The sequence below is a fragment of the Camelus bactrianus genome, chromosome 4 (genome assembly GCF_048773025.1).
Source record: "Camelus bactrianus isolate YW-2024 breed Bactrian camel chromosome 4, ASM4877302v1, whole genome shotgun sequence".
Lineage (NCBI taxonomy): Eukaryota > Metazoa > Chordata > Mammalia > Artiodactyla > Camelidae > Camelus > Camelus bactrianus.
In genome coordinates, this window is record NC_133542.1 from 6,886,899 (window position 1) to 6,909,134 (window position 22,236).

Genomic DNA, 22,236 nt, shown 5'->3' on the forward strand with positions numbered 1-22,236 from the left:
CACTGCACCAGATCTCTGACTGGTGGCTGTCACCATGGTGACTGGAGAGTGGACCACCCCAGCACACATGGGGTGAAGGGTGAGGGGGTCAGCTTGGGGTAGGGGACAGACAGGATGGAAAGGGGCAGGCGCAGCCATTCAAGGAATGCTACAGCAATTAACATTAAGATGGTGAGTCAACCCCCAGTAGGCTTTGAGGCTCAGGATAATGAGGGATTAAACTTCAAGTAGATCTTGACCTTCATTATACTCTCAGTGTAATAAACTAACATGGTAAATAACACGCCCACAGGCACCATGGAAGTCCAAAGGCCAGCCACAAAAGGTCAAAGAGTGGGAAATGGCCAAATTCCCAGGAATCCCAGCCCCGTCCCCTGGCTACTTAGACCGGTCCTTCCACTTATCAGCATATGAAACCACCAAGCCCATAAAAAACAGCAACAGGGCATCTCACGACCGCCTCTCTCTCTCTCTTTGGAGACAGCCCACATTCTGTCTATGGAATGTGTCCCTACTTTTAATCTGAGCACCCAACCCCCACACCTCGTGACCTTTCTCTGGCCTTTCTCTTGCCTTTAAATGTATCTTTCTGAATAAACTACCTTCACTCAACTGTGGCTTTCTCTTGAATGCTTTTCTGCATGTAGCCAAGGACCCACACTTGGCGAGGCACATTCCAGGGGCTCAACTGAGACCAGGGACATTGCCCTCCTCACGCCCCACATCTGTTTTCCTGCATCAGGGGTGCATTCAGAGTGAGGGGACATCCTGCAGTGGGGGAAACATGCTGAGGGTTGGGCCCCTCAGAGTGGAAGTGACCTGACTGAGGGTTAAGTCTGCAATCCCGGGATGAGGGGACAACCTTGGAATGGGGGGCCTGGGGTGAGGTATGACGGGTCAGCTTGGGGTGCAGGGGCCTTAGATTAGGACATAGTGGGGCAGAATGTGGCGGCGGGGACCTCAGTATAAGAAGGTGTTTCATCTTGGGGGTCCTGTCAGGGACTGGCCTGGCCTGGGGTGGGGGGTCAGTGACAGGGGTTTTGAAAAGCAGGAGTGTGGTTGGGGGTGTGGCCTGGCCCAGGGCTGGTTTTGGTGGTTCTGCTTGGGCGCCAGGACCCGGTCTGTGGCGGGGTGGGGCTTTTGGAATGGGCCTCGCCCAGCCCAGCTTGCCACGCGCTGTGCTGCAGGAGCCGCTGCCCGAGCACCGGCGCTGCGGGCGGGCGGAGGGGGCGCGCGCAGGCCGCGCGGACGCCACTGCCCGCCCAGAGCTCGCGGAAGTTGTGCGGGAGCCGGGCTCTCCTGGACAAGCCCGCCCCCCGAGGAGGAACACGGCCTTGGATCTGGGCAGCCGCCTGCCGTCCCCTTCGCTGGCGCCTCTGGGTAGGTGAAGGGATGCTGGTGGGGGCACGCAGGTTGGGGAGCCGGCGGGGGAGGCGCACAGGTGGGAATGCAGAGGTGAGGCTGGGGCCGCGTGGCTCGTTAGGACCCCGAGGCCGGTCTGGGGCCACCGCCATGGTTCGTTGTGCCCCCCCAAATTAGTAGCCACTGAACCCCGCACCTTCACCGCCACTCATAAGCGGGTTTGGGAAAGCGGTCGCAGCCCCAAGAGGTGGGAGGGCGCCGGCCGTGCCCGGAGCACCTCCGACTGACCCTCAGGCCAGGGTCCCCTGGCGCAGGTGGTCCTGCCTGATGAGTGGTGGCTGCCCCCGACCCTTCAATGTGCAGGCGACCTGGGGCGGAATAATGAGCGAGGCCCAGGTCTTTGGGAGCTTGTCAGCCTGCCTGAGATCAAAAGCCTTTGACAAGTCTACTTTTAGTCTTTTGAGGAATCTCCATACTGTTTTCCACAATGGCTGCACCAAACCACTTTCCCACCGGCAGTGTAGGAGGGTTCCTTTTCTCCACAGCCACTCCAGCATTTGTCATTTGTGGACTTTTGCATGATGGCCATTCTGACTGGTGTGAGGTGAGAACTCATTGTAGTTTTGATTTGCATTTCTTTGATAATTAATGCTATTGAGCATTTTTTCATATGCCTATTGGGCATTTGCATGAATTCATTAGAGAATTGCTTGTTTAGTTCTACCCACTTTTGGATTGGATTGATTTTTTGTTATTCAGTTGTATGAGCTGTTTATATATTCTGGAAATTAAGCCCTTTTCAGTTTCATCTTTTGCAAATATTTTTTCTCATTTCATACGTTGTCTTTTTGTTTTGCTTATGGTTTCCTTTGCTGTGCAAAAGCTTATAAGTTCATTTGGGTCCCATTTGTTTATTTTTGCTTTTATTTCTATTGCTTGGGTAGACTGCCCTAGGAGAATATTTATGAGGTATATGTCAAATAACATTTTGTCTATGCTTTCTTCTAAGAGGTTTATAGTGTTTTGTCTTATATTTAAGTCTTTAAGTCATTTTGAATTTATTTTTGTGTATGATGTGAGGAAAAAGTCTAACTTCATTGATTTACATGCAGCTGTCCAGTTTTTGCTACATCATTTGCTGAAGAGACTGTCTTTTCTCCATTGTATGTTCTTGCCTCCTTTGTCAAAGATTAACTGACCAAAAATTTGTGAGTTTATTTCTGAGCTCCCTATTCTGTTCCATTGATCCATATGCCTGTTTTTGTACCAATACCTTGGATGACTGTAGCTCTGTAGTATTGTGTGAAATCTGGGAGGGTTATTCCTCCAGCTTCGTTCTTTTTCTCCAGTAATCCTTTGGTAATTCTGGGTCTTTTTGGATTCCATATAAATTTTAGGATTATTTGTTGTAGTTTTGTGAAAAAAAAAATCCTGGGTGATTTGAGAGGTTTTGCATTAAATCTGTTGATTGCTTTGGGTAGTATGGCCATTTTAACAATATTAATTCTTCCAGTCCAAGAACTTGGGATATCTTTCCATTTCTTTAAGTCCTCTCTAATTTCCTTAGTCAGTGTTTTGTAGTTCTCTACATATAAATCTTTTGCTTTCTTGGTCAGATTTATTCCTAATTATTTTATTTATTGGATGCAATTTTAAAAGGTATTATTAGTTTCATGTAAAGAAATGCCACTGTTTTCTGTATGTTGATGTACCCTGCTACCTTGCTGAATACTTTTATTAGCTCTAGTAGTTTTTGTGTGGCGTCTTTAGGGTTCTCTATATGTAGTATCATTTCATCTACATATAATGACAATTTTACCTCTTCTCTTCTAATTTGCATCCTATTTATTTCTTTTTGTTGTCTGATTGCTATGGCTAGGAATGCTAATACTATATTGAATAGAAGTGACGAGAGTGGGCATCCTTGTCGTGTTCCAGATTTTAGCAAAAAGGCTTTCAGCTCCTCGTGGCAGAGTATTATAATAATATGTGGGGGCACACTCAGGGGTTAATAGGTTGTAAGGCTGCGATGCAAAAAACTGCTGCTCTGTGTCTTGCTGAAAACAGTGAGACAAACCTTGCTTATCTTCGGTGTAGCTTGTTATCTATAGGGCTGCTTCTGCTTCTTGGGAAACCATCGCATCATTCCCTTGCTGAAAACAGCAGGGCATTCTTCTCTTCTCTAGTTAGATCTTGAACTTTATGGGGTCTTTGTGCCTGCCTGGTTTCCGTTATCAGTTGTACACTCCCTGAACCTTGTAAACTTCTCCCTGAAAATGTAGATTAAGACGAGTGTTTCTATTTTTCACAAAACTGCTGACCTGCATTCCTGCACACGCCCTGCCCCTTGCACATCCCTGTGCCGTGCTTTGTCTTAATCCTTTGTTTGACTATTCTCAATAAATACGAGAGCTGCAGAGGGGCCCTGGGAGTTGGAGTTGATCTCTGGCTCCCTCTTACTCTCTTGACTTGCTGAAGTGTTGAGTAATTCATTCTTCTGCGGTGGGCCTTTCCCGGACAAAGCCCACAAGCGGTGACCCCGACGTGACAGTCTTGAGCAGCAGAACCAACACGCTGAGGGAGGAGAAAGCATTTTGGGCTGAAAACTGCCTCCCGGTAAGGGACAGCAGCCCCCGCCTGGAGCAGCTGCCACCGTGGCCAGTATTCAGTGCGAGCTGTCTTTCTCTTTTCTCACTTCCTCTTTTAAGATGGACCAGCAAGTGACTAAAGAACAACTTCTTTACCTCAGGATATTACAGCAACTCTTAAAAGCGGCCCAGTGTTCTGTTCCTGAGGAACAACTAGTTAAACTACTGCAAGTCGTATGGGATTTCTGTCCTTGTTTCCTGCCCAGGGAACAATCGATTTAAAATTATGGGAGCAAGTAGGGAAAAACTTAAAAAGAAAATATGAACAAGGAGAAAGTGTGCCCGCATTTGTTCTTGTCACCTGGAGCTCAGTACGAGCCGCATTGTGCCTTGAGGGAACAAGACGATGCCCCCTGCCGCGTCTGCCCCCTCGGCCTGCCTTTTACAGACGGTGAGCCTGCCTTTCCGCCGCCGCCTGAGAACTCTCAGAAGTGTGTGGGCCCAGAAAAGCCCTCTGTCCTACAGCAGTGTCTTAGAGAAGGCTTAGCCCTTGGAGAACCACATGCTGTCCCTGCCACCCCTGTGCAAGGGTCACCCCCCAGACACGATGCTCTTCTTTTTCAAGTTTTCAAAGAACTGCAGCACAGTATCGAAGGGAACGGGCTACAGTGCCCTGTACTAAGGGCATCACTGGGTTAATAGGGTGTGAACGAAATTACTGCAATGTGAGTGAAAATACTGCAACCATATCAGTAAACAAAGAATGCTGAAACCAGGTTATCAGTGGCTGCCGCCAACCCCCAATGGGGACGGGCCTGCAGCCCAGCCTCTGCAGCCACTCACAATGGTACCTTCTGAGTGGACTCAGAATAACAAAGGATGGGACACTGGCCCTGGATAGCTAGGTGCTTGTCAAAGGAATGAATTCAGTGAGCCCAAATGTTTGCTTCCTCCCATACATAGAAAAGCACTAAATTCTTTAACTTGAGATGCCTGGCTTTCTTTAGATAACAAGTAATCTTTTATTGTTCCTACTACCTGGTCTTTCTTGTAAAGCTCCTATATATCCTAGCTCCTCCCCAACCTCTTCGGAGCAGTCCCTCAGAGCGATCTGACAGGCTGTCATCCCGGCTCGAGTCCTCCCGCCAAATAAAACATAACTCTTAACTTTTAGGCTGTGCATTTATTTCAGTCGACAGTTTTGGTGACCACAAAGGGACCCAGAGCAGACTTCTCCTTCCCCTGAGCTCTACAAGGAGCTGGAGCCTTGGTAAAAGCAGTGGCCCTTTGTGCCCACCCGTCTCCTCGGGGAGTCTAGATGAATTTGGGTGAGTCTCTCCTGGTTCTCAGATCTCCCATATTGGTTCATGATCCTGAGTTTTATTTGGTGGTGTATCCAGGTTCCTGGCCCTCCAGTTGAAAGATACTGGGGGGAAATACCTACCCAGTGGAGATGTCCCGGGTGGGGTCCGGTTGAAAGATACTGGGGTCTGGACTGAGTGGTTAGGTAAGAGGCTGGTCTAATGCTTTCCTCAATTTGGCTACCTCCGTTGAATTTGTCAGGATAAAAGTAAAATCTTATGAGGAAACTTTCAACTCCAAAAATGGGACCCTCCTCCTTGCTGGCAACAGCTTTCTCAGGTGACTGAGAAACTTGCAGGAGTGGTAGAGGCAAAGACCTCATGCCGTGCAGTTGCCCTGCGGGAAAACCTACTAGCGATTTTATTCTGACAATCAGACCTTAGAAAGGGAAATAAAACTTTCAAAACAAAAGAAAAAGAAATGACAGATTGTCAGCCTCCAACTAATACCCCAGCCAGGTTTATGTACGTACAAAACTTACAACTTTAATTGAGAATTAAAAAAAAAATCTCACTCTGAAAATAACTAGCCAGGCCTGATAAAAACATTTTTTTTTTTTAAATTCTGACCTTATAAAAATAAAAGCCCCTTTAGAGGGAACTTGGATTTCTCTTACTGTGTCCTTGAAATGTAAATGTTTCATCTTTCTCTGGGTGTTTTATGTGTATGTATGTATATATATGTGTTTCCTTTTTTTTTTTAAGGAAAACTTGGACTCTGCCATGCAAAGTTACAAGTATTATGTAAACATGGCGGCCAAGCAAATAAATTGGGATTCTTAACAATCCTTTGATTGTACCAATTCTCAGGCATTTTGCCAACTTAACCTTTGTTGCATCAACCTGGACCACAAAGGCCTTTACTTTTTGGGGAGTAAAATTTTGAATTTTATTTAGGCAACACCCCCTCTTATGTCGAAAAGCCTCTTCATCTTATTGGTTTAAAATCACTATATATATATATATAATATATATATTAATATATATATAATATATATTAATATATATATTAATTGATGGCCATATGACGGATCCTTTAATTTAGAAAAACTTCTAACTTGGTGAAAGTTAAGAGAGTTCTCATTATAAACATCTGTTTTATTGGTACCTATTAAAATCAATCAAGTTTAAAGATGGGAAAATATATCTAATGGTTAACCTAAGAATTTAGTTAAAAAAAAAAAACAGTTTATAAAGCTACATTTGTGTTTTCCCTTTCCCTTCAATGGGTTTTAGGGATGCTAATAAAAACATTAGAATAATTCATGTTAATTAGGTTGAGTAACTGAAAAAAGGAATGCAAAAATGTCAAAAAATTTTTTCTTAACAAGAAAAAAAAAATAAGGGACTTATCCCAAATGAATAAATGTTTTTAAATGGTTATTTTGAATGGGATAAATAAAATGGACATTTTTGGATTTAGATACAAGGTTTTGATATTATGCTATGTAAAGTTAATTAAAGGCCAAGGGGATGACCTACTGGTCCCCAACATTAAAGTGCAAACAAGTCCGCTTTATTTACCCCAGTGTAAAATATATATACTTATAGGGGTGGAAAAAATTATATATAGACTGAGATATTAGATTAATGATTGGGGCAACACACCAATTAATCAAATTAAAAATTCATAAGGGCCTAAGTCCTTTGGCTCAAACTTGGGGTTCCCAGAGACTTTTATATAAAATTAGATAAAGTGGACAAGAAATTAAAGAAAAAGGCTTCTGGCACTCCTTCTAAAATTAAAATTATTGATTAAGCCTAATGAATATTAAAATTCAAGTTATAAGAGTTAATAAAATTAAGATAAAATTTGTAAAATTGGTATATTTAAATGGGCTTTATATAAACCTCTTTTGCTTAATTATGTTGTGGAATAGATATGTTTCAATGGAAAAATGCTTCGCCTCTTGGTATTATAAGGCTTGGCACATATCTGTCCCTCAGAAAATATTAATTAAACAAACTAAAGGAAACCAATAGTTAACCTGAGCCATCCAATATAAAGTAAAACTAAAAACTGATATTCAGGGGATAATATAAATAAATAAATAAATAAATAAATAAATAAATAAATAAATAAATAAATAAATAAATAAATAAATAAATGAATGAATGAATGAATGAATGAATGAATGAATGAATAAATGAATAAGTGAATGAATGAATGATTAACCCCGGGGTTTAACTTATAACTCAAGGAAAAGAGATATTACTAAGTGCCTTAAGCATTTGCTTTAACATGGAACAATTTGTTTGGAGCAAATTAAGGAGATACAATTGGACCTAGGTGACAGACCAGTTCTTTGGGGAACTGGAAGCAACTGTCTTTGTCTTGCAGATCAGAAATGTAAATATAGCAGACAATGACCTGAGACTGAGCCTAATTAGCTCAATGAGGTAAAATTTAAGGTGAAAGAAATTTTTGGCATTTTAGAACCCAGAACTCTGATGGGTCCTTCAGACTGTCAAGGACAAATAGGAATCTTTAAAGTCTTTTTCATAAATAGTAAGCCTTACTGATTTGAACAAATTCAGCTTATTCCAACTGTTATTTATAAGCAATAAATTTATAAATACCCAACTCATAACTAAGTTTTAAAGTGAAGCTATGAGATATCTAGATTTGTCTGTTCATAAGTCTGTGTACACACTATAGATATGAGATATCTCTACTGCTAAAAAATTTCCAAAATTAAATTTATAAAAGAGCTCTGTTTAATTCCAGCAGTGTAACATAATGTGCTTAAAAATTAAATGTTTCTAAAATAAAAACTGAACAAACTGACTTTCAGGTTTACATGAACTGGAAAATATTCAATATTAAGTTAAAACCTGGTATTAAGTTCAGTTTAAGTTTGTTCTACTTAGTATAGATGTCTTTAGAGTCATCAATATTAAGTATAATATCTTTACTGTACCTAGGTTTAATGAAACTCAAATACGATCTTGTTATATCTGTTGCAGATTTGTCAAAAAAAATAAAAAATAAATGTAATTTGGTGTGATAAAATTCTAAGTAAATTAAATGCAAATGAGATAAGCACTTTCGGGTAAATACTTTTAAATATATTTTTAGACATGTATGCTTAAGATAATCTCTATAAATATTTGCTATCTTAAAATTCTAGAGTTGTGCTAAATTAAGTTAAATAATGGGAGTTTATTAAATGTTATGCCATTTTGATATAAAATAAGATTGAAACATTAATTACTTTACACTCACTTCCTCTTACAGAGAAAATAAATGTGTTTAGATATATTAATAAATTGTTGGTGCAGAATTCTTTTGACCTCCAGCTAAATCTGGGATGCTTCATAGGGCCCCAAAACATCCCAAAGAGAGATTTTCATACTGACATAATTTTATCTGACCAAGTGTTTTGAAATTTAACAAGCTTCCCAAATATCAAATTTTAATCAGAATTCTTTTGATTTCCAACTAAATCTGGAATGATTCAGAGGGCCCCTGAAACATCCCAAAGAGAGATTTTAAACTAGTAAGTTTCATATGGTATGTTAAATAACATGGGAAATATTGCCCAATTAATAATAAATCTTCCTAGGTTATACTGTATGAGCAAACATGATTAATATAGATAATCTAGAAGTTATATGGAATCCCTAAAAATCTGGTATGTCTGAAATGTTATTAGTCATAGTTCTGGTCATTGTGACCCGATCTCTTTATTGATTGCAGAGTAACTAGGTGTTTAACCATGCTATTAAGTATTTTGTTATTTATAGATAGTTATGGTTTTATTCTGATGTTTTTGCAAAATGCTTTCTCTTCAAGGAGATTTACTGGTTTCTAATAAATTAATTTCAAACTATAGCACTGATCTAAACTGGGTAAGAAATTTTAAAGATCTGATGAAAACTCTGATTTCATAAAAATGTTAACAACAAAAAAAAAGGATTAGTTACATGGGACTAAGTAAACTGTTGAGTACGGTTATAATTTTTGGTTTTGTCTAAAATATTACTGGCTTTTAATCTGTGTTCCCCAGATATAAACAAACCCTTGTCCTTAAGCTAATTATGACTCAGCAATTCGGTAAATTATACCTATGTAAGCAGACTTGGACCAGTTATCTTTACTCTATCTGATCCCTCCAGAGACTAGAAACTCTTAGGTCCCCAGTGGCTCTATCAGATAAATCAGGAAAATCACCTCCTAATAGGTATAGGAATCTCAAGGCATTTTGAGGACCTTAAAGAGAAGAGAATTCACCTAAATCTGTAAGGCAAAAATATATGACAAGACCTTGATGTGGCTTTCCTGGCCTTAGAAAACCTTATTAAAATTCTAGCCTGAAAGTCCTTATTAAAATTTCCAACACAGCCAAATTAAAAGAGCTTACATGATTAAATAATCAGACAACTTATAAACAAATTAATCTTGATTTGGCTATATTTTATAAAATGAGGGAACTTTAGAGGGAAAAAGATTATATTTTAGTGGGTATTAAACTCTAGTTTGCTGATTGAGGTCTATATTTACTAATACTCACTTCCCAGACCATTCCTTGCTGTTATGTTACATTGCTGCAGAGTTTAATTGAATTATTAAAAGAACACTCTAGGTTTGTGAGGCTCAGTAATTTATCCTTGGATGAAGATCCAATGCCTCATGACCTGCAAACAGGGGATTATACACACTGGAACAGACATGATTTAAAGAACTATCTTCAGCCTGAATGGAAGGACCCTTTATCAGGTACTCTTAACTAACACAGCAAAAGCTAAAGGAAATTGACTTTTGGATTAATTTCCAGTCCAAAAGAGCCCTTGCACTGGAGTGGCCTATAGAGTAGTGCTAACCTTAAGTCAATGCTCAAATGGAGAAGCTAGCAGACCAGAAAGAGAAGAAGATGTCATCTGAGGTAGACAGCTGACCCAAGACACTGGACCAGGCCTATATACCAATTATTTTGATAATTGCTCTTACCTTTGATTATGAACTAATCCAATTGTTAGGTTTATGGTCAATTACCTATATCTAGTGCTTCTGTGTTATCTTGGTTGGTTTCCCTACTCCAAGGCTCTAACTAGATAGTCCTTAGAAAATTTAATCTAGGAAAAATAAAAGAAGAAATTATAGTTCTATGTAGGCCACTATTGACATTACAAAGTTGGAGCCCTCTCCTGGCTACTTAATAATACCTGATCTGAGCCTGGCCATACATATGAATTGTCTTATAATATCACTGAAGCTCAATCAAGGCAACAAACAAAATTTCAGCCAAAGAATATAACTTTCCTCAATTATGGAAAAGACTTGTATGGTTAATATCAGGATATGGACATGTAAGCTTAAAGGTTCTCTTATGTTTGGAAAAAATTTTAAAAATTGAACTATAGTATGGATAAGCAACCTAATAACACTAGGAAATTTGTCTAGGAGTCTTATGAACAATGCCTGTATAACATCTTCCCTAAAGATATGTATTGGTACAGAACAGATTAAGTCAGTTGACCTGGAGATACACTGAGCTGCACCTAATGAAAGTTCTTGTTTTAAATTCTTACTTATGACCTTACTAATATTGCTAACTATATTATTTGTATTTTGCCTGTTTTACAATATTGTTGTTTCTTGCATTACCAAATGTGTCAAAAGTGTGACTGAGCCTCTGATAAAACAATAAGGCAGCTTGAAACAGTAGACCAGATATATGTTTCTGCATGAGACCAATGATTGTAATGGTGCGACCCTAGATATAGGAAAAAGCAACAAGAGGGAATATTCTCCTGGACCATAACAGACTAGTAAGACAGGTGGTCCGGATAATTTTTGCTACTGTTAATAAGGCCTAGTCATGTAATAGCACATTGAGTGGCCTATCAACATAATCCTTGCATGGCATAGGAATAAGCAGTCCAAGCTCCGTGGGATGAAATGGTTGTGCCAAGCCATGGTCAAATGTATGATCATGCGGGCACTTGCCATCAGCCTCTACAAGGATTGGGTCACTTTGGCACTTGCCTTCTAACTCTGCTTGGATTAAATCATGAACCACTGCAGCTGCTGACCTCCAACACACCCTGAAAGGTGTTCAGGGTGGAGGTCAGGAATGGGGCGCTCTGTGCTCTGGGAAAACTGGCTGAACAGACCTTCAAATAGCTAGATTTTTTTCAGGAAAAGATCTTATGAGCCCAAATTCTTGTATCTCGTCATATCCAGAAAAGCGCTAAAATCAATGGTGACATCTGCTTTGTCCACTAAGAAGAGAAATGCATTTGAAAATCAAAATGAAATAACTATAGTTCAGACATTCAACATAAAACTAGGTAAACATTGTAGATGTGATTTCAGACATGTTTCTGTATTGCTGAGAACTTGAGTTTTCTGAGCGATGTTAAAATTGGGATGCCACAGCCATTCTCAAAGCAGTGTCTGCTGGCAAATTGTAGCTACAACCTAATGGGCTTAACTTCTCCTCTTGTAATTATTGAGTTCCTAGATCCATACTGCCTGTTATGCTTTCACACCAGATGAGTCCAGGAGCATCACAACTGCCCTAGAGGACGTGAAGCAACAAATACATAATGTAGGGGATTCAGATGCATATGTGGGAGAAGTTACATCTCAAGTTAACACCTGATTTTCTGGCCTCTTTTCATGGACTTCAAGGTCTCAAATGCATTCTTTCGGGAATTTTACAGTTTCTGTTTTCACTTCTGTTAATGAAAGTTTATATATACACATATATATAGTACATATATATTTAGACTAACAGTTTTCTGATGTCTAATGTGCAGGAAACAAACAGCTAAGGCTCTTTCTGAATCCCCAGCCATATGGCAAGATCAGGCTGGCTTGTTCCATTTCAAGGACCCCCCCAAAAAACACCCCCATTCAGCAGGAAGCAGCCAGATGAACACGATGTCCATCTCCCTATTTCCATAGAAATGGAATGAGAAACTTACAGTGGGGATTTTGAAGTACAATTAATAAAATGGCCACACTTAGGCTAACAGATTGCTTCTTCTCATACACACACTTAAAACGGTCAACTGACCTGATTAACTGGTTGCTACTCACGGTTCCAGGCCTATTGTTAAAACTGAAGCTATTGATTTTACACTTTCTACTTTATTTCGGTAATCAAAAGCTATAATAACACTTGGTCTCCAGGGAGAAGGTCACAGGACTTAACCTTATAAAATAGCCTGAGTTACCAAGAAGATCACAACTTGGGTGCTTCTAATGAAGAGATGGATAGAGTGACAAACACTGGCGGAAAATGAGCTTTTGTATATTTGCCATCATTATGTTTACATTTTGATATAGTCACTGAGGTCATTGTAGTGTTTTAACATGAAAAATGAGGTAAATAAATTAGAAGAAATCAATCATTTGATTTAAATGTAAATTAAATCACATTGTGAAATTGTTGCAAATTCCTTCTCTGTTGCAATGTGTAAATTGTTTATATTTTATAGAGTAGCAAATTTCTTAAAATTTCAAAAGAACAAATACTTTTTGAACACCTACATACACACTAGATATAAGATATGTATGACTTATACATAATAGGACATCTATGTGTGTTAACATTCATATATATAACTGCATAAATCAAAGGGGAGTTTTCTCACCCTGTTCCTCAGGCTTATACCCTGCAGGTAACCAGAATTGATGTATGGTACAAATCCTTTTGTTTTTTTTTTTTTTTTTTTTAAACAGAACTAAAATTGTAATCCAGGTTAATGTGCTCCAAATTCTGTTATATCAGGTTATAAAACAGATTTTGAAGGTCACATTGATCTTAAAGTTTACAGATTGCCTCTGTTCTCCACATGTTACCAAAGTACTTCCTTCGATTTCTATAAAGACAGATTGCAGGAATGTGTCAGTTCTGCGTGAGTCTTTGCTGTAGCGGGTGTAACCAGCATCACACAGATACTCCTGGTGTCATGGCCCATGTCTCCAGAATAACATGATATCAAGCCCAGATGCCCTCCCTGTTCAGATCAGCCTCTGTGCCAGTCCCCCATGAAGAAGAACTGTCTCCTGAGGCAGCTCAGACAGCTCTGATTGCTAGAAAGTTCCATGTGGTGCCCTTTAAATTTAACTTGTCCAGAGTAAAGCTCACTAATTTGAGCCTTCAGAAAGGGACAGCTCACTTGATCTTTGTTAACAAAGGACTTACACCAGCAAATTGTCAGGACTCTCAGCCAATAAAGGCCATTCAGGCTAATGTTACTAGCTTCCTCCAAAGAGGGCTCAATACACGGAAGTTTCTTTAACCATGTGCTTCTAGATGCAGAGATGGGCTCTTAGGTGTAAAGGTTGTAATTCTGTGACACTGTGTTGTGAAAGGTGCACCTCTTATGGACTTCAACAACAGCATGAGTTAATTGTATAAAACTCATAAATGAGTGAATGACTAAGATCACATTCCTAGAACTCCTGAAAATTGCTGGGAAGTCCCGAATGCCTGAAGCTCTGGGACAGTCATCTGCCCCCACCCATTGCCTCAGGCACTGTGCTTTGGGTGGGTGGCCTTCCCTGCTGTGTTCTAGAAATAATGCAAAATGTTGTTTAAATATTCTGGAATTTAGCTTTTATCCAGATAAGATGGCCTGGATATACAAGGAGTTACAGTTTAACTTATAGGAGATGTTCAAAGCACAGGAATGTGGATATGCAGACCTAAAGGAAGCCAGTGGTCTGGGCACAGGCCCCCTGTGCTGTGTTTGGGAGAATCAAGGGATCCATATTATTTGTTGAAGTGTTCTGAGTTGGTTTCCCACGTTTTGTTTGTAGTGACATTGAGGGGGCTGTGTTTGGACCCTGGCTTTATTTTGTAACCTCAACTTCATGGTTTTTGACTCATCAATGTTTGTGCTTGCAGTGGGTTTATTTTGACAGTACCTCTGGTCCCTGGGGTACAGGCTCATCCTGTGTTAGCAGTACCTGCCCCAGCCATTGCCATATGGACACGCAGGGTTTCCATTCCTGAAGCCTCCACAGCCCCGAAGGCCGAGCTTATTTGACCTGCTTTGAAAAGGTGTGCATATATACATTTTTAACATTCTTCAATATCCCCATGAAGAAGGACTTTAATTTCTACTGGGTAGAGTTTTTATTTTCTTTCACGGCGGCCCTGTGCGCCTGTGAAACGTGTACTGTTTCATGCCACGCCCCTTCATGCAACCCCCACGCCCCACCGTACCTCTGGTAGAGTGTTCTTTAGTAGGTGTTCTGTGGTTTTACATCAGTTTTTAATATTGGTGCATGGTGGATCCAGAGGTCCTGGTGATTGCCTGTATGTTTATCTCATGAGCCTCATTGTTGCTGAAAGATTAGCTCCCATCCCTGTTGAGCCAAATAACACAGAGACAGGTTCTTGGAGCTTACAAGAAAGGAGGCAGCTTTATTACTCATCCAGGCAAAGGAAACTCACAGCAGGCTAATCCCTTCAAAACTGTGTGCCCACCTTGGCGATGGGGCAGGGTAATTATATAGCCATAGCTTAAACAACAAAGCATTCATAACTACCGACAGAATCATGTTCTCATCAGAAGACTCAGAATGGCGTCATGATGCCTCCAGGCCACCAATTCTATAGAGGATAGTGTTTAGATCACTTTATCTCTTTAGCATGCAAGGTGTGGCCTTCTTGGTAATTCAGGCTATTTTGTAAGATTACAGTCCTTTGACTTTCTCCCTGGAGAAGGACTCAGTGACCAAGCATGATTATGACTTTCTATTACTGGAATAAAATAGAAACAGTAAGATCAATGGCTGTAGTTTTAACACTGGGCCTGGAACTGTGGGTAGCAACTGGTCGGTCATGTTCATTAACCATTCTAAGGGCAAGCATCAGAATAAGCAGTCTGTTAACCTAAGTGCGACCATTTTATTATTCCTCCTTCATCATGATTCATTGAGAATGGAAGGTAGGGACTTCCGGGCTTCTTGACACAGTCTTGTTTTCAAGGTGACATCTAAAATTAGGCTTATCCCACCCATCTCCTTGGCCCCTCCCAGGCCCTAACCCTAACCCTGCAACCGCTGAGTCTGTCCTTGGGGCTCTTGCAGAGCTCTCCCAAAGACAAATTCAGAGTCTCTACATTTTCAAGTTTTGCTGCTAATTACTTCTGGAAAAAAACAGAAAGTACATTTCATTTTTTTTTTTGTTCTTGTTTTCCAGAGTAGTAAATTTACAAAGCATAAGAAAATGTTTACAGAAGCCTAAAGTTCAGGATTCTTTTTATAAAATGTATTTTAAAATTCCTAAGGTAATACATATTTTGTGTGAAAACATAAGCAATACTGAAATATATGGAGTAAAAAGTTTCTCTGAAGACCTTAATCTGCTGGCTGGAGTGTTTGCACATTAAATTTTGATAGATACTAACAATGGATGCTTTCCAAGGTGTACCCTTTACACACCACCACCACCAGCAGCTTTTGAAGTCTTCCCAGCAGTGTTCCCAACACTGGGAACATCTTTGCAAATGTTTACCAGTTTGATAGGTGCGAAAATAGCATTTCACTTCATTTGCATTTCTCTGAGTATAATAGAGTTGAGTATATTTTACTGTTTTTTTGTTTGGCTTTACTCTGAGACAGGACACAAAAGTCATCTTATACTGGGAAGGTGTGAGGTGCTGTTACAGAATCCAACCTCGTTCTGCTCACCACACGACAGACCAATAAATCAGTAGATGAGGTGTTGGAGCAAGGAATAGCTACTTTATTTGGGAAGCCGGCAGACTGAGAAGATGACAGACTAATGTCCTGGAGAACTTCTTCCCCAATCAGAATTCAGGCTCCTTTTATACTTGAAAGAGGAAGGGGTGTGATTGGTTGTTACAAACTTCTTGGTGTAGGAATTATTTGTTCTTGGAATCCTTTGTTCTTGCAGCTCTCCACATGATTCATGTCATTGTGCCCCTGTAAATCCTGCAACAAAACAAACATGATTTTCTATTCTGCAACTTATCTTTATATGAGTTCAAAAGTGTTAATATCCTTAAAGGTCAGAGTCTTGGGAATAGGCTGTCTTGTATATTTCAGGCTAAAGGCAACATTCTTTTACAAAAGGTTCTGAGCTAGCAAGACTAAGCCTAGAAAACAGGGCACAGGGTTAAAGCCAAAGGAACAGATCTAGCATGGAGTCAGTTTTGTTCTTTTCTATTACAGTGCCTTTGGTGAGAGATAAGAGGATGTTTCTGGGCAGGTCCTCCTCTGCCCCTGGCAGGGATTCAGCAAGAACCCTGCCAGATTCACCATGACTGTGGATGGAACTGCTCTCCAGCAGAGAAAGTAACAATTATTCATGATTAAAATTACTTGTCAAAATATCTTCAATTGCCTGTTAACTATACTGTGTAGGGTGCGGGGAACTTCTCACTTGCCCATCAATGATCAGACTCCCCAGATACAAGCGACCAGCGTTGCAGAGCGTTCCAAGATGGCCTCGCCAAAACCGCTTCGCACTTTGCTCTTGAGCCTTGGGCTCCGAAAAAGTACACTTTCAAAGCTCTGGTTCCTCTTCCCTTTTCTGCCGCACGAATGAACACAGCTCTGAACCCACCTGGGCTGAGCCCAGCTCGTGCAGACAACCACCTGCTGTCCATTCCCAGGCTTGGCTGCATCCTCCCCCTAGCATGTTCATGTGCCCAGCGCCTCTGCCTTAGGGATCTGGATCACCATCTGCGCCATCACCCACCCAAGGACTGCTGGTGGGTGGTGCACAGCCCAGGACCACCCTGGCATGCAGCCTAGGACCTCCCTGAGCCTCTGGCTTAGAGAAGGCACAGGGCATGGGGGCAGGGTGCCTGGGTGGGAATTGGAACCACCTCCATTCTCACCCACTAAACCCCAAAGCCTCAGACACAGGGCTGTTTGCCCACACACTATGCCAGAGCTCTGACTGCTGTCTGTCGCCATGATGACTGGAGCCTGGAATGCCCCACCCCATTGGGTGAAGAATGAGGGTGTCATCTCGGGTTAGGGGTGCACTCAGAGTGAGGGGAATCATACAGTGTGGGGACAGGCTGAGTGGTGAGGGGCCGCTCAGAGTGGAAATGACCCAGCTGAGGGTTGAGGCTTCAATTTTGGGGTGAAGGAGCCATCTTGGAATGGGGGACCCGGGATGAGGTATGAAGGGTCAGTTTGGGGTTCAGGATCCATAGATTAGGATCTGGTGGGGCAGAAAGTGTGGTTGGGGATCTCAGTGTGAGGAGAAGCTTCACCTTGGGGGTCTGGTTGGTGACCTAGCTTGGCTGGGAGTAGTTGTCAATGATGAGGGGCGGTGAGCAGGAGAAGTGGGGCTGGGGGTGTGGCCTGGCCCTGGGCCGGTGGTTGTTCTGGATGGATGCCGGGACCCTGTCAGTGGTGGGAGAGGCAGCATTGGGAATGGGGCCCTGCCTGGCCTCACACACCACATCCTGTACTGCAGGAGCTGCAGCCCGAGCGTCCAAGCTGCGGGCGGGTGGAGGAGGGGTGCGCAGAGACACGCGGACGCCGGAGCCCGCCCAGAGCGCCTGGGGGCTGGGCTGGAACCGGGTGCTCCAGGGCCAGGCCCCAGAGGAGGGGGATGGCCTGGGGTCTGGGCCGCTACCTGCTGTCGCCTCCGCTGCTGCCGCTGCCTGGCAGGTAAGGGGGCGCTGGTGGGGGCGCGCAGGTCGGGGTGCGGTGGTGAGGCCGGGGCCGCCACCCTGGTGCGTGGTGCGTAGTAACCCCCCACATTATTAGTCACTGAACCCCGCATCTTCACCGCCGCTCGTACGCGGGTTTGGGAAAGCGGGTGCAGCCCCGGGAGGTGGGAGGGCGCTGGCCGGGCCCGGAGCACCTCCGACTGGGCCTCAGGCCAGAGCCGCCCTGTGCAGGTGGCCCTGCCTGGCGTGTGGTGGCGCCCCAGACCCTCCAGAACGCAGGCGACCTGGGGAGGAATAATGGGCGAGGCCCAGGTCTTTGGGAGCTTGTCAGCCTGCCCTGAGACCTAAAGCCTTTGACAAGTCTAGTTTTAGTCTTTTGAGGAATCTCCATACTGTTTTCCACAATGGCTGCAGCAAACTGCGTTCCCACCAGCAGTGTACGAGGGTTCCTTTTCTCCACAGACTCTCCAGCATTTATCATTTCTGGACTTTTGAATGATGGCCATTCTGACTGGTGTGAGATGATACCTCATTGTAGTTTTGATTAGCATTTCTCTGATAATTAGCGATATTGAGCATTTTTTAAATGTGTTTATTGTCCATTTGTATGTCTTCATTAAAGAATTGCTTGTTTAGTTCTTCTGCCATTTTTGGATTGGCTAGTTTTTGTTTGTTTTTGTTTTGTTTTTTTAAATTCAGTTGTGTGAGATGTTTATATATTCTGCAAATTAAGCTCTTTTCAGTCTCATCTTTTGCGAACATTTTCTCCCATTCCACAAATTGTCTTTGATTTGCTTATAGTTTCCTTTGCTGTGCAAAATCTTATAAATTTAATTAGGTCCCATTTGTTTATTTTTGCTTTTATTTCTATTCCTTTAGTAGACTGCCCTAGGAGAACATTGCTGAGGTATATGTTAGATAATGTATTGACTACATTTTCTTCTAAGTGGTCTATAGTGTCTTATCATGTGTTTAACTATTTAAGCCATTTGAATTTATTTTTATGTAAAGTGTGAGGGAGCATTCTAACTTCATTGATTTACATACAGCTGTCCAATTTTCCCTACACCATTTGCTGAAGAGACCATCTTTATTCCATAGTATGTTCTTACCTACTTTTTAAAGATTAATTGACCAAAAGCTTGTGGGTTTATTTCTGGGCTCGATATACTGTTCCATTGATCCATATGTCTGTTTTTGTACCAGTACCCTGCTGTTTTGATTACTGTAGCTCTGTAGTACTGTCTGAAGTCTGGGAAGGTTATTCCTCCAGGTTTGTTCTTTTTCTTCAGCAATTCTTTGGTAATTCTGGGTCTTTTGCAATTCCCTATAGATTTTAGGATTATTTGTTCTAATTTTGTGAAAAATGTCCTGGGCAATTTCACAGGGATCACGTTAAATCTGTAGATTGCTTTCGGTAGTATGATCATTTTAACAATATTAATTCTTCCAATCCAAGAGTATGGGCTATCTTTCCATTTTAAGTCATCTTTAATCAACGTTTTGTTGTTCTCCATGTATAAGTGTTTCACCTGCTTGGTGAGATTTATTCCTAAGTATTTTGTTGTTTTGGATATTATTTTAAAAGAGACTGTTTCTTTACTTTCTTTTCCTACTGTTTTATTGCTAATGTAAATAAATGCAGCCGATTTGTGTATCTTAATCTGTATCCTGCTACCTTGCCAAATGTTTTTAATTTTGGTTCATTTCTGTCTTTTTCTTCTTCTTTCAGAATATTCCCTTATGGTTAGATGATTTCCGTTATTGTTATATTTGTGTTTCTCTCACCTGTTTTTGCATATCTAATGTATGTTTTTAATTTATGGTTTTCATAAGTTTCATATACGTTGCTCTGTTACAATATCTGATTGTTTTCAAGTGATTGTCATTTAAGGTCACTTAATGTTTTAGTCCCTCTCCCCCTTTTTTGTTTTGTTTTTGATTTTTTTTTTACATCTTCCTATACCTCTTATGTGTTTATTGTAATTATAGTTGTTTTTATAATTTTTGTTTTTTAATCTTTGTAGTAGCTTATTTAAGTTGTTGATTCACAGCCATTGCTCCATTTTTGCCTTTAAACTGGGATTTCCTACTTCCCAGAAGTTCTTTTTTTCCTTTTTAATTTTCTTGGGAGGTGGGTAGTTTTATTTACTTATTTTAATGGGATTGAACCCATTACCTCATGTATTCTAAGCACACTGTCTACAGCTGAGCTCTACGTTCCCCCCAACAAGTTCTTATTTTTGTTACAGATTTTTCCTTTTCACATAAAGAGACCTTTTATTACTCCTTGTAAGGTTAATTTAGCATTGACGAATTCTCAGTTTTTGCTCATTTGAGAAGCTCTTTAACTCTCTTTCAATTGTGATTAATAACTTTTCTGACTAGAGTAGCCTAGGTTGTAGATTTTTCTCTTTGAGTACTTACTAATTTTGCTAAATGTTTACATTAGCATGTAATCATGGCTTTCCCTTCTGGCCTGCAATGACTGCTGAAAAACAGCTGATAGTTTATGAGGAATTTCCTTTAATGTGATGCTTTCCTTTTCTCTTCGTACCTTTAGAATTCTGTTATTCATTCATTCATTCTAAAAAAACCAAAACTTTTTTCATTCTTTGCAAAATCTATAACACTTTATCTGTTAGGAAAAAGAACAAAGAAGTGATTCTTTTTTGCTGATTTTTAGAATTCTGCCATTATCTTTAAATTTTGCTTTTTGAATAATGATTTGTCTTGATGTGGGTCTGTTTGAGCTGATCCCATTTGTGACTCTGAGTTTCCTGTGCCTGGATCTGTTTCCTTTTTCAGATTAGGGAAGCTTTCAGCTATAATTTTATCAAATGTTTTCTCACCCTTTTTATTCTCCTTCAGGGACCCCTATAATATGAATGTTAATATGTTTGATGCTGTCTCAGAAGTCCCTTAAACTCATTTAATGTATTTTTTCTTCTTGCTCTTCTGATTGGGTGCTTTTCATTATTCTGTCATCCAGATTGCTAATGTGTCATCTGTATTGCCTAATTTTCCATGTTACCTACACTTCTGCTCTGACTGGTTCTTTTTGTATATTTTCTAGTTCTTTTTAAAAATTCTCCCTGTGTTCATCTGTTCTTTTTCCCAGTGCAGTTATCACTCTTATTAGTGTTGCTTTGACCTCTTTGTCAAATAAAATATTTATCTCTTTTCATTAAGGTTATTTTCTTATTATTTCACTTAAAACATATTCCTGTCCTCTCACTTTAACTTTATATATCTCTGTGAAGTTAGGTGAAACAGTTACCTGTCCCAGAATTAAACGTGTGTCCTTGTGTGAGAGCACTCCTATCCAGTCTTCTGTGCCCAGCAGATCTGTGGGAAGAATTGCATCTTAACTGATCGTGGGCTGCCATCTTCCCCCAGGATGTGCTGGCAGCCAGAGTAATGGGGGCGGTAGAGCTGGAGTTAGAGGGATTGGAGCCAGTTCCAGGTTCAAGCAGGGGCTTCTCCTCTGCTCCATGACTGTTAACAGCCCTATCAGGGATGGCACAGGGTCCTGTTGGGCTGGAGCAGGATCTCTGTGGGAGTTGGGTTCTCCTGGGTGTGAGGGCAGTCTCTGCTTTGGTTTGGAATGTGGCTGAGGCCTGAGGGCTTGCAGTGGCCATTCTGTACTGGTTTTACCTTTTCCCCAGTGTGCACACCTTGGCTAGATGGTGGGTCAGGGCCAGAGAGATTGGGGCCACACCACTGAGCTGGCCTCCACCCCTCTCAGTTGTGCATGAGAAAGTGAGTTCTCATGATGGCAGCCTCTGCCCTGGTGCTTGTATTGCTCCTGCCAGAGTGTGTGAAGGGACACTAGCTAGCAGTGACTGCCTACAGTCTTTTCAGAGGTAGGGCCACATCCAGGCCAGCACCATTTTCTCACACTGTGTGCACTCTTGTTGGCAATGGAAGCTACCACCTGAGTGGGGAGCAGCACCAGAACATGGAAGGCTGGAGCAGATGCCTGTATAGTCTAGGGGCCCCACTTGAGGCATCCATGGAAGCTGCCAGAGCCCCAGGCAGTGTTCAGCCTGCTGTTTCCCTGCTGTGATGGGGAACCAGCAAGCCTCTGCACAGACTCTTCAAGAACAGAAACTCAGTTTCTTACAGTGCTACAGTAAAACCACTGGTTTTCAATCCTGCCAAGTGGGCACATCATCCCAGTGCTGAACCCCATGCCTAGGGCGCCTGATCCATGGTTCAGACCATAGCATAGGCGTGGGGGACTGTTAGGGCTCGAGCACCGCTACAGCCTCGTGCTGTCTGGGTGAGAGTGCCTGCAGTTC

General features: G+C 41.5%; 1 long non-coding RNA gene across 1 annotated transcript; it reads left to right on the forward strand.

Annotated features, from left to right (window-relative positions):
* The first annotated feature begins 1,267 nt into the window (after positions 1-1,267).
* On the forward strand, positions 1,268-16,692 carry LOC141577360 (uncharacterized). The gene is made up of 3 exons (XR_012506236.1): positions 1,268-1,380; positions 5,143-5,278; positions 16,473-16,692. It is a non-coding gene; the product is annotated as an uncharacterized LOC141577360 (long non-coding RNA).
* Positions 16,693-22,236: the final 5,544 nt, after the last annotated feature.